Raw genomic sequence first — 13964 nt, 5'->3', positions numbered from 1 at the left:
TATAGGAAGCTGAATGATGCCACGAGAAAAGATCACTTCCCCCTGCCATTCATTGACCAAATGTTGGAAAGATTATCAGGGCACATGTACTAATGCTTTTTAGACTGACTCTTTGGTTATTTTCAAACCCCAATAGCTCCTAAAGATGAAGAAAATACGACATTTAGATGTTTGTACACTACATTTGCTTATCGTAGAATGCCTTTTGGATTATGCAATGCTCCTGCTACTTTTCAGCGCTGCATGATGGCCATTTTTGACGAACTCGTAGAAGATATCATGGAGGTATTTATGGATGGCTTCTCAGTATTCGATAACTCTTTCCATCTTTGCCTTAAAAATTTAGAACGAGTTCTAATAAGATGTGAGGAAACGAACCTTGTACTTAACTAGGAAATATGCCACTTTATGGTTCAAGAAGGTATTGTTTTAGGACATAAAATTTCTAGTAAAGGGATTGAGGTTGATAAATACAATATTGAAACCATTGAAAAACTACCTCCCCCTAGTTCGGTTAAGGCTATTAGAAGCTTTTTAGGACATGCTGGGTTTTATAGAAGATTTATTCAAGACTTTTCTAAAATAGCTAAGCCTTTGACTAAATTACTAGAAAAAGATGTGGCCTTTAATTTCGATTAGGGATGTTTAGAAGCGTTTAATACTTTAAAGGATAAATTGATTGATGCTCCAATTATAATTTAAAGGATAAATTGATTGATGCTCCAATTATGATCGCACTAGATTGGAATTTACCTTTCGAACTAATGTGCGATGCAAGTGATTTTGCAGTAGGTGCAATTTTAGGATAGCGACGAGACAATTTGTAACGCCCCAAATTTTTGGGAATTCTGTGAGTGTTGGCAAATTTTAAATTTTGGTGTTCTGTCAGCTTGGCGTAGATTTAATCAGGTTAGTGGGTCTGTAGAAGGCCCAAGTTTAAGTTAAATCTGGTAATTTTAGTTAATTTTAATTTTATAGAAAAAGGGGTTCTGGTTAGTTGGGCTTTAAGGTATTAGTTGGGTAAAATAAAACACAAGGAAGCCCGTGGTAAGTTGGCTTGTAGCGTCACTTGGGGGCTTGAGAGGAGGCATGTGGATGACCAAGGAGAGCTAAGGTTCGAGTCGCAAGGTAAGCAAATTAGTGATATTAATTTTTATGTGCAGAAAAGGTAAGTAATGGAACCTAAGTGAAAGACTGTCAGGAGGAGTTTAAATTGCTCAAGGAATTGAGTAAGGAGGGGATAAGGGAGAGGATTTAGGAGCTGATTGGGGAGAGTAGTGATGGACGAATAGTGGACTCTTGAGGAGCAAGAGTTGGATGGCCAAAGGTTTCTTTTGGGAGGCAAACTTCGGCTAGGTTAAGTGCCAGTATAAATTCAGCATTAAGGGGAAAGTTGAGCCGTTTGCTGACCATTCTCCTCTTCTTTCTTTCCTCCTCTCCTCTTCAAATTTTTCTTTTTCTTCTTTTCCTCCATAGCCAAATCTCCCTAACCACCTGTGCATCTCCATCTTTTGCTTCAAACGTTTCTAAAAACCTTCATAGCCATTGCCATAAAAAGCCAAAATCCTGAAACCCATACTTTCTTCTGTGCCGATTTCTTCTAGCCAAATTTATTATCTTTTCCATCATTCTTGACCGATTCTCTAGTTCTCTATACCTCAAGGTTCTGTCGACAAGACCATCGCAAAACCCTCCTATTTCATCTTTCTTTACACAGCTTCAACAAAAGCCGAAAACCCCACTCTCTTAGGGACTTGGCCGAATAGTGAGACCACTGAAGGCTCGACTTTTGTTATCATTTGAGGGCTTAGATCGGCATCAGAATTGAGTAGAAATTAATTGGGATCATTGACCGAATGAACCGGTGGTAAGTCTTGTCAATCTAGTCTTTATTTCGTATTTTAGAAAAACTGAAACCCCTAAGGGTTAGGGAGGCTGTCGACTTGGACTTGTAGCCCTAAGGGGTTGTGATAACTATTTTTTCTTGATAATAATATGATCTAGAGGCTGCTGGTCAAGGGCTTGGACAAGTGGAGCAACAGGATCTAAGTCTAGTCGCAAACTTCGGCAAAGGTAGGATTGCCAGTGCCTAAGGTGCTATGGTCGAATAAAGTAAAGAGTTATTATGTAATTCGTTTCGGTAGTAGATTAATGTGGTAGTAATATAATTGTAGGTAGTTCATGCGTGGATCTCGTCAATGAATCGTCATAAAATAGGTGTGTAACTGACACCCTTTCTTAGTCTGGATCGGCAAAAGCCGAAAAGCCAAAATGCCTAAAACCGGTATTTTGTAGATTTTCCAGTGTGCGAATGCTTTTGAGGTAAATCGATTAATGGTTTTGGTAAGCTGCAATGTTTGGAATGCAAAGTGCATGATTTCTGTGCCCTCGATATTTTTAGGCTTAATGGGCCAAAATTTGAAATAAAGGGCCAACGGGCCCAATTCGGTAAGAACCCTCGGTAAGTGATTTTGTTAGTACGTAAAAGGTAGGAGTATGCATGAAAAACCCTAAAATAGATAAATTACAGATACCTCTAGGGTTAAATTGACCTAATTGCATGTTTGATTGTTGTTATGTACTACATACCATGTTGTTATCTGATGCATGGGACTGGGATATTGATGGAGGAAATACTGAAAGTGGCCTGTCCACGTACTGGAGGCTTTGCCTCAATTTACTATTTACTGAGCAGCAAGCCTGCAACTGTGGAGTGTAGGGCTGGATGGGTTGGGGACATGGAGTGTAGGGCTGGTACGGGTGGAGTGTAGCGGTTGGTGGGTTGAGTAGTCTCACCAAATGGGCTTGCATATGTTTATTGATGTTGCATGTATTTTGAAATGGGCTTATGGGCCATACTGTTATCTGAATAAGGGGCAAAGGCCCAATTTAATATAATCTGAAAAGGGCTCTGCCTCAGTATCACTGTTATCTGAATGGGCTTAGGCCCAATGAGCTTGAGCTGACTTGGGCTTTGGATGGGTTTCCTTACACACTGAGTTTCCAAACTCACCCCTTCTTTAACCTTACAAGTGGGCCTTGTTGTGGGTGTCTTGGAGTCGGAGGGGATTCAGAGTGGCCATGGTGAACGCTTTTGGGTTTGAAAAAGAGACTGGTTTTCTCAAGCTATTTTTAATTACTATTTAATTTTTGGGTTGTAATAAGGCCATTTTAACTTTATTCTCTTTTTTGATTTTCTGGGATTAGGTTATTTTAAATAACTTTAAATTGATGGATAATAATTCAAATGGGCTAGACTTAGGGCGTGATTTCGAAACGATGCTTGTTTTAAAATAAAACGACGTCACGAATATTCGATTTACCAAAGATAACCACCCAAAGAAATTTCAATTTGTTATAACCAATTGTGACAATGGATGTGGGCATGTTTAGGATTGGATCCAATCGAAGAGCTTGGTACTTAAGTAGCCTTCATGGCTCACCTCCTCTGTTACGGATACCTACCTGGTGCCCAGCTTCCATTCACTTGGTTAGTTTAACAAAAGTCGAGTTTTAAAACACTAAAATGGGAACATGGGTTTTTAACTTCAATGTGGCATGTCAGATTCGGCCATAACATCTGGGCCGGGTTTGGGGTGCTACATTTAGTGGTATCAGAGCCTGGGTTGCAACAACTCAGCTGTGGATCGGGTTCGAAAAGGGATTTTCAAAATTTTATGCCAAAAAAAGTATTTTTGGAAAAACTTGACTTTTGAAAGTAAATTTTCTGTTTAGAGGAGATAATCTCCGAACTTTTTTTAAAAAAAAATCAAATGTTTGAAAAATGGATTTCAAAAAGCCTAAATCTTTTGGGTTTACCTGAAAACTGATGAGGTGGCACACTGAATCCCCAGCACCAAGGCTGTAAGTACCTTTCTGTTTTACATACTGAACTGTACTGTAGTTAGTACTAAACCTTAGAGATAGTACTATAGATAATGTAGCGTAAAGGCTACAAAACTGAGACTGTAGGGTAAACTAAGCCTTAGGAAACCGAGACAGTAGCTAAACTGTGGTTACGCGAGAACAACTCTAAAACCTTATCTGATCATAAGATATTCTATAATAAACAGTTGAAACAGTAAACTAACTGCATAAAATTCGTAATCAGATAAATCGATATGAGTATGAGAGCTACTCGGGGAAGAGTTCGTGGTCGAGGTCGAGGTAGTACTTAAGCTAGATCTTCGTCTTCTGATCACTTACCCGCTGTGGTAGCACGATCACCACCGGTGGATGAGAATGGGTCGTATGATCGAGCCGTGGGGGATGACGCTCTGTCCCAGGCCATGTTAAGAGTTTTGGAAAATATCGGGCCCATGAATAGAGGGTCCACTTTTGAGCGACTCCGGGCCAATGGAGCGGAGGTCTTTAGGGGTATATCTAGAGTAGCCCCAAATGTGGCTGAGTACTGGCTGGAAGCCACGGAGCACATTATGGATGACCTGGACTGCTCAGTGGAGAAAAAGTTAAAAGGGGTGGTGTCCTTGCTGCGGGACGAGGCATATCAGTGGTGGATCACTTAGAGAGAGGGTACCCCAGCTGAGAAGGTAACTCGGGAGTTGTTTAAGCAGTCCTTCAAGGTGAAGTATGTCGGAGCTAGCTATGTGGATGCACGAAGAAAGGAATTCTTGAACCTGACTCAGGGTGGAAAGACCGTTGCTGAATATAAGGCAGAGTTTCTGCGATTGAGCCGGTATGCTAGTGGTATTGTCTCTACCGAATACGAACGCAGTGTTTTCTTTGAGGATGGCCTCAGGGATGAGCTAAGGGTACTCATAGCTTTGCAGAGAGAGTGCGATTTTGCTGCACTGGTAGAAAAGGCTAAGATAGCCGAAGAGGTGAAGCAATCTGATCGAAGGAACCGCAATAGGGATCGAAACCGGTTCAGGAGAGATGCTGGACCAACTGGTGCTGTAAACCAGAATGTTAAGAGAGCTAGGATAGAGGAACCAGTTCGAGCGGTTCCAGTGAACACTGTTAGATCACAAGCTTGTGGAGATTGTGGTAGAATGCATCTAGGGGAATGTTGGAAATGTTCTAGGGCTTGTCTTCGTTGTGGATCAAAGGAACATAAGATCAAGGATTGCCCTAGGAGGCCAGCTCAGGCTCATGTGGTTGAACAAAGGGTTGTGCAACCTGTCCAACCAGCGCGAGGTGGACCGCCGCCGTCGAGAGGTCATGGCCAAGGTCGTGGTGGCAATGGCCATGGGCGTGGGGCACCTGGTAGGGGTACTGTTAACACTGAGGCTCGTCAGCCAGCTTTGGTATATGCTGCTCATCGCCGCGAGGAGGGTGACGCACCTGATGTCATAACTGGTACATTTTTATCTTTGACGTACCCTATATTGCTCTAATAGATGTGGGGTCAACTCATTCATATGTAGCATGTGATATTTCTAGGGCATTGGGTGTTCAATTTGAGGAGATTGTGTGTGGGGTAACTGTGATAAGTCTGTTAGGTTACTCAGTTAAAGTAGAAAAACTCTTTAGGGAGGTGCCTTTAAAGACTCAAGGTAGGATTTTCTATGGAGACTTAATGGAGTTACCGTTCGAAGAATTCAATTTAATCTTAGGGATGGATTGGCTGACCAGGCATAGGGCAATGCTGGATTGTGCAGCTTAGAGGATGGTGTTAAGGACTATTGAGGATAAGGAGGTAATGATTATTGGGGAACGAAGAGATTACTTGTCCAAGTGGTATCGGCTTTAAGGGCTGAGAAACTGATGCGTAAAGGATGTGAGGCGTACTTGTCTTTTGTAAATCAAGTTGAAACTTGGGATCTGACTGTGGATACCGTCAGGACTGTTAAGGAATTCTGAGATGTTTTCCCAAAGGAGTTCTTGGATTGCCTCTGAATCAGGAAGTGGAGTTTGGAATCGATTTGTTGCCTGGAATAGCTCCAGTATCCATTGCACCCTATAGAATGGCACGGAAGGAGTTAGTGGAACTGAAAGCTCAAATCCAAGAGTTGTTAGATAGAGGCTTCATTAGACCTAGTGTGTCTCCATGGGGAGCACCGGTCCTGTTTGTGAAGAAAAAGGACGGGACAATGCGCATGTGCATCGATTACCGCCAGTTGAACAAACTGACGATAAAGAACAAATACCCACTGCCAAGGATTGATGATTTATTCGACCAACTTAGAGGAGCTTCGGTATTTTCCAAGATTGACCTTCTATCTAGATACCATCAGTTAAGGGTAAAGGAAGTGGATATTCATAAGATAGCATTCAGGACTCAATATGGTCATTACGAGTTCCTGGTTATGCCGTTTGGGTTGACGAACGCACCTGCCGCTTTCATGGATCTGATGAATCGAGTGTTCCAACCTTACTTGGACAGATTCATGGTAGTTTTCATCGATGATATTTTGGTATACTCGGAAACTGAGGAGAAACATGAGGAGTATCTACGTATTGTGCTGCAAGTGCTGAGAGAGAAGCAACTGTATGCAAAGTTTAGTAAGTGTGAATTTTGGTTGCGAGAAGTGGCTTTTCTAGGTCATGTGGTTTCTACTGAAGGAATTAGAGTGGATCCTCGAAAAGTTGAGGCAGTTCTGGGATGGAAGCCACCAAAATCAGTATCTAAAATCTGGAGTTTTCTGGGTTTGGCTGGCTATTATCAGAGGTTCGTAGAAGGATTTTCTCTGATTGCTGCACCATTGACGAAACTGTTAAGGAAAGGGGTAACATTTGTCTGGACTGAGAAACAGCAAAAAGCTTTTGACCATTTGAAAAAGGTATTGACTGAAGCACCAGTGCTGATTCAACTGGAGTCTGGGAATGACTTCACTGTGTACAGTGATGCGTCGCATGTGGGGTTAGGATGTGTACTAATACAAGAGGGTAAGGTGGTCGCTTATGCTTCGCGATAGCTTAAGCCTTATGAAGCGAACTACCCTACACACGATTTAGAGCTAGCAGCAGTGATCTTCGCGTTGAAAATCTGGAGACATTAATTATATGGAGAAAAGTGTATCATATACACAGACCATAAGAGCCTAAAGTATCTGTTAAGTCAGAAGGAGTTAAACCTTAGGCAACGAAGATGGGTAGAGTTGCTTAAGGATGATGACTGTTCGATTAAGTACCACCTAGGCAAGGCTAACGTGGTGGCTGATGCGTTGAGTCGAAGGGCTGTTTCTGATTTGAGAGCCTTGTTTGCACGTTTGAGTCTGTTTGACGATGGAAGTCTGCTAGCGGAATTACAAGTGAAGTCTACTTGGACTGAGCAAATTAAAGAAAAACAGTTGAAGGATGATTCGTTGGTTCTTCGGTTTCAGCAAGTTGAGAAGGGTGAGAATGAGGATTTTGGACTGAATACTGAAGGAGTTTTATGCTTTCGAGGAAGAATTTGTGTTCCAAAGGACTCTGACTTGAACAGTCAATATTGAAGGAAGCTTATGGGGGACTTTGTGCCATGCATCCTGGAGGGAATAAGTTGTATCACGACTTGCGAGAACTGTACTAGTGGCCTGGGCTTAAACGAGAAGTAACGGAATTTGTGGGGAAATGTCTGACATGCCAGCAAGTGAAAGTTGAGCATCAATTTCCTTTTGAATTACTGCAACCGGTGAAAATTCCATTGTGGAAGTGGGAGAGAGTCACTATGGACTTTGTGAGTGGGCTACCTTTGACACCCACCAAGAAAGATTTTGTGTGGGTAGTGGTGGATAGGTTAACAAAATCTTCCCATTTCATACCAGTTTGTACTGATTACTCCCTGTAAAAGTTGGCTAGGTTGTATGTGGCAGAGATAGTGCGACTACATGGAGTGCCAGTGTCAATTATTTCCGACCGAGACCCTAGGTTTACATCTCAGTTCTGGAAGAAGTTGCAGGAGGCATTGGGTACACGCTTGGATTTCAGTACTGCCTTTCACCCACAGACAGATGGACAGTCAGAGAGGGTTATTCAGATTTTGGAGGATATGTTAAGGAGTTGTATCATCGATTTTCGTGGGAGTTGGGAGGACTACTTGCCATTGGCGGAGTTTGTATACAATAACAGCTACCAAGCAAGTATTCAGATGGCTCCATATGAGGCACTTTATGGGCGGAGATGTCGTACGCCTACGTGTTGGACAGAGTTGGGTGAACGACAAGTGCTTGGACCAGAGTTGGTGGCAGTTACCGAGAGTAAGGTTAAGTTGATAAGAGATCGATTAAAGGAGGAATCTGATAGACAGAAGTCGTATGCAAATCTAAAGCACAAAGAGATAGAGTTCACTGTTGGGGATATGGTTTTCTTAAAGGTTTCACCTTGGAAGAAGATCTTGAGATTCGACAAGAAAGGCAAATTGAGTCCGCGGTTTATAAGGCCTTATCGGGTTCTTAAGTGGGTAGGGCCAGTAGCGTATCAGTTAGAGTTACCACCAGAGTTGGACAGAATCCATGACATCTTTCATGTGTCTATGTTAAGACGATATCGATCGGATCCCTCGCATTTTGTGCCAGTAAAGGAGATTGAAGTAAGGACTGATTTGACCTTTGAGGAAGAGCCCATACAAATTTTAGATTGAGAAGTTAAAGTTCTCAGAAGGAAGTCGGTTCTGTTGGTAAAAGTATTGTGGCGTAATCATGGAAGGGAAGAAGCTACTTGGGAATCAGAAGAGACTATGCGTCAACAATACCCTCAACTATTTGGATCAGGTAAATTTCGAGGCTGAAATTTTTTTTAAGGGGGTAGAGTTGTAACGCCCCAATTTTCGGGAATTCTGTGAGTGTTGGCAAATTTTAAATTTTGGTGTTCTGTCTACTTGGCGTAGATTTAATCAGGTTAGTGGGTCTCTAGAAGGCCCAAGTTTAAGTTAAATCTGGTAATTTTAGTTAATTTTAATTTTATAGAAAAAGGGGTTCTAGTTAGCTGGGCTTTAAGGTATTAGTTGGGTAAAATAAAACACAAGGAAGCTTGTGGTAAGTTGGCTTATGGCGTCACTTGGGGGCTTGAGAGGTGGTGTGTGGATGACCAAGGAGAGCTAAGATTCGAGTCACAAGGTAACCAAATTAGTGATATTAATTTTTATGTACAGAAAAGGTAAGTAATGGAACCTAAGTGAAAGATTGTCAGGAGGAGTTTAAATTGCTCAAGGGATTGAGTAAGGAGGGGATAAGGGAGAGGATTTAGGAGCTGATTGGGGAGAGTAGTGATGGCCGAATAGTGGACTCTTGAGGAGCAAGAGTTGGTCGGCCAAGGGTTTCTTTTGGGGGCAAAATAAGGCTAGGTTAAGTATCAGTATAAATTCGGCATTAGGGGGAAAGTTGAGCCGTTTGCTGACCATTCTCCTCTTCTTTCTTTTCTCCTCTCCTCTTCAACTTTTTCTTTTTCTTCTTTTCCTCCATAGTCGAATCTCTCTAACCACCTGTGCATCTCCATCTTTTGCTTCAAACGTTTCTAAAAACCTTCATAGCCATTGCCATAAAAAGCCGAAATCCCGAAACCCATGCTTTCTTCTGTGCCGATTTCTTCTAGCGAATTTTATTATTTTTCCATCATTCTTGACCAATTCTCTAGTTCTCTAAACCTCAAGGTTCTGTCAACAAGACCATAGCAAAACCCTCCTATTTCATCTTTCTTTACACAACTTCAACAAAAGCCGAAAACCCCACTCTCTTAGGGACTTGGCCGAATAGTGAGACCACTGAAGGCTCGACTTTTGTTATCATTTGAGGGCTTAGATCGGCATCAAAATTGAGTAGAAATTAATTGGGATCATTGACCGAAGGAACCGGTGGTAAGTCTTGTCAATCTAGTCTTTATTTCGTATTTTAGAAAAATCGAAACCCCTAAAGGTTAGGGAGGCTGTCGACTTGGACTTGTAGCCCTAAGGGGTTCTGATAACTATTTTGTCTTGATAATAATATGATATAGAGGCTGCTAATCAAGGGCTTGGACAAGTGGAGCAACGAGATCTAAGTCTAGTCGCAAACTTCGCAAAAGGTAGGATTGCAAGTGCCTAAGGTGTTATAGCCGAATAAGGTAAGGAGTTATTATGTAGTTCATTTCGGTAGTAGATTAACATGGTAGTAATATAATTTTAAGTAGTTCGTACGTGGATCTCGTCAATGAATCATCATAAAACAGGTGTGTAACTGACACCCTTTCTTAGTCTAGATAGACAAAAGCCAAAAAGCCAAAATGCCGAAAACCGGTATTTTATAGATTTGCGAGTGTGCGAATGCTCGTGAGGTAAATCGATTAATGTTTTTGTTAAGTTGCAATGTTTGGACTGTAAAGTGCATGATTTCTGTGCCCTCGATATTTTTAGGCTTAATGGGCCAAAATTTGAAATAAAGGGCCAACGGGCCCAATTCTGTAAGAACCCTCGGTAAGTGATTCTGTTAGTACGTGGAAGGTAGGAGTATGCATGAAAAATCCTAAAATAGATAAATTACAGATACCCCTAGGGTTAAATTGACCTAATTGCATGTTTGACTGTTGTTATTTACTGCATACCATGTTGTTATCTGATGCATGGGACTGGGATATTGATGGAGGATGTACTGAAAGTGGCCTGTCCACGTACTGGAGGCTTTGCCTCAAATTACTGTTAACTGAGTAGCAAGGCTGCAACTGTGGAGTGTAGGGCTGGGTGGGTTGAGCTATTCCCCACATGGAGTGTAGGGCTGGTACGGGTGGAGTGTAGCGGTTGGTGGGTTGAGTAGTCTCCCCAAATGGGCTTGCATATGTTTATTGATGTGGCATGTATTTTGAAATGGGCCTATGGGCCATACTGTTATCTGAATAAGGGGCTAAGGCCCAGTTTAATGTAATCTGAAAAGGGCTCTGGCCCAGTATCACTGTTATCTGAATGGGCTTAGGCCCAATGGGCTTGAGCTGACTTGGGCTTTGGATGGGTTTCCTTACACACTAAGTTTCCAAACTCACCCCTTCTTTAACCTTGTAGGTGGGCCTTGATGTGGGTGTCTTGGAGTCGGAGGGGATTCAGAGTGGCCATGGTGAACGCTTTTGGGTTTGAAAAAGAGACTGGTTTTCTCAAGCTATTTTTAATTACTATTTAATTTTTGGGTTGTAATAAGGCCATTTTAACTTTATTTTATTCTTTGATTTTCTTGAATTATGTTATTTTAAATAACTTTAAATTGATGGATAATAATTCAAACGGGCTAGACTTAGGGTGCGATTTCGAAACAATGCTTGTTTTAAAATAACACGACGTCACGAATATTCGATTTACCAAAGATAACCACCCAAAGAAATTTCAATTTGTTATAACCAAGTGTGGCAATGGATGTGGGCATGTCTAGGATTGGATCCAATCGAAGAGCTTGGTACTTAAGTAGCCTTCATGGCTCACCTCCTCTGTTACGGATACCTACCTAGTGCCCAGCTTCCATTCACTTGGTTAGTTTAACAAAAGTCGACTTTTAAAACACTAAAATGGGAACATGGGTTTTTAACTTCAATGTGGCATGTCGGATTCGGCCATAACATCTGGGCCGGGTTTGGGGTGCTACACAATCATTTTCAACCGATCTATTATGCCAGCAAAATTTTAACCTCCATAAAAGAAAACTACACCACCATGGAGAAGGAGCACTAGTTGTGGTTTTTGCGTTCGATAAATTTAGGCCATATCTAATATTGTCTAGAGTTGTCGTTTATACTGACCATTCTGCTCTTTGCTACCTTTTAACTAAGACTGATGGAAAACCTTGACTCATTCGATGGATTCTGTTATTGCAGAAATTTGACTTGGAGATTTAGGATAAGAAAGGAGCTGAAAATCTCGCGGTTGATCATCTTTCCAGGCTTGAAAATTCAAGTACCAAAGAGCTAGATGAAGTTGAAATAAATGATTCGTTCCCTGAAAAACAATTTTTTTCTACATCTGATTCTGAGGTACCTTGGTTTGCAGACATTACAAAATTTTTAGCCGCTAACATTATCCTAAAAGGGTTGACACATCAGCAAAAGAAGCAATTCTTTACTAATGTGAATAACTACTTTTGGGTAGACCCTTTTCTTTTCTGTATATGTGCAAATCAAGTCATTAGGAGATGCGTTACAAGGTCAGAAGCATTTAAAATATTGGAGCATTGCCACTCAGGATCGACTGGAGGACATTACAGTGGAAATAAGACCGCACATAAAACACTCGAATCAGGTTTTTATTGGCTCATGCTATTCGAAGACGCCAACAGGTATGTTACTTCCTGTGGCAAATGCCAACAAATAGGTAATATCTCTAAACGTGACGAAATGCCCCGAACGTATATGCTATTATGTGAAATATTTGATATATGGGGTATTGATTTCATGGGTCCATTCCCCAGCTCATTTGGGAATAAATACATATTAGTAGTCATTGATTATATGTCTAAATGGGTGGAAGCCCAAGCCTTACCTACTAATGATGCAAGAGTGGTAGTATGATTCCTTAAGAAACTCTTCTCTCATTTTGGAACACCTAGAGTAATTATCTGTGATAGGGGTTCTCATTTTTGTAATGCCCAATTTGATAAGACCTTTAAGAAATACGAAGTTCACCACAGAACGCTACCCCTTACCATCCTCAAACTAGTGGATAAGTCAAAGTAGCAAATCGATAGCTTAAACGTATCCTAGAAAAGAGAGTAAAATCAAACAGGAAGGATTGGGTGATGAAAGTAGATGATGCTTTATGGGCTTATAGAACTTCTTTTAAGACCCCCATAGGAACATCCCCTTACAGACTTGTTTATGGAAAAAGTTGTCATCTATCGTTTGAGTTAGAACACAAGGAATTTTGGGCTATAAAGTTTCTAAACCTTGATCTCAAACTTGCAGGTGAAAATAGGTTGATGCAGTTAAACGAGTTAGATGAGTGGCGAACCAATGATATGAGAATTCATGCCTATACAAAAAAGCCATGAAACGCCGCCATGATGCTCGATTAAAGAAACACAAGCAATTTGAAGCTGGGTATCTTGTCTTGCTATACAACTCAAGGCTCAAATTGTTTCCTGGGAAGCTAAAATCACGTTGGTCAGGTCCATTCGTCGTCCAAACTATTTTTCCATATGGCACAATAGAGGTAAGTCATCCAACTCACGACACCTTCAAGGTATATGGACATCACTTTATAACGGTGAGGACTTTAAGGATAATAGATAGGAGCTACAGCACCACGAACCTACCTAAATATGTCACATGGTAAAGTCGAGCTTAGACTTTAAATAAGCACTTCTTGGGAGGCAGCCCAAGCACTAACCTCACTAAATAGGGTTTAATTTTTCTTTAATTGTTCATAGTTTAACTGCAGGAAATTTTGACATTTGACAGGGGTGAACACGGCCTGGCCCATGGGCGTGGCCAAAGCCGTACTGAAATAGGACTCACATTTTTTCCAAAATAGAGGTACACGGGCTGTGACAAAAGAGCCACAGCTGTGCGATACAGCCGTGTTAAGCCCATGATTAAGGGACACAGGCGTGTCCTAGACCGTGGTAAAACTACACCTTAATTTTTACAAATATTTTGTAGAGACATGGCCTACGATAAAATACCACAGCTGTGCGACGCGATCGTAGGAGACACACGGCCTGATACACGAGTGTGCGTGAGGCCGTGTGAGGAATTTCCCAAAAATCAAAATAATAAATGAAGTCAGGATAGAACACAGTTGAAAGCCACGGCTGTGCTTAAGGGCCGTGCACAATCCTGACTAATGGACATGGGCGTGTTGGAGGGGACACGGGCATGGGAGAAATGAAGGGAGCGTCACATAGCCATGCGATGTGGCCGTGTGGGTCACACGGCCTAGGAACACGGGCGTGTCCTCAGGTCGTGTGCGACATTGACTTGAACATCAACCCATAAGCTTAAACCAGGAACACGGACGTGGAGGACCTAACACGGGCGTGGGAGAAACAAACAACATCGCACACGGTCGGGACACATGGGCGTGTCCCTAGGCCGTGTGACGATTGGGCATTCAATTTCACGATAAACACGGGCTA

This window comes from Gossypium hirsutum, chromosome A02 (genome assembly GCF_007990345.1).
Source record: "Gossypium hirsutum isolate 1008001.06 chromosome A02, Gossypium_hirsutum_v2.1, whole genome shotgun sequence".
NCBI lineage: Eukaryota > Viridiplantae > Streptophyta > Magnoliopsida > Malvales > Malvaceae > Gossypium > Gossypium hirsutum.
Note: the sequence above shows the minus strand (reverse complement) of the source record.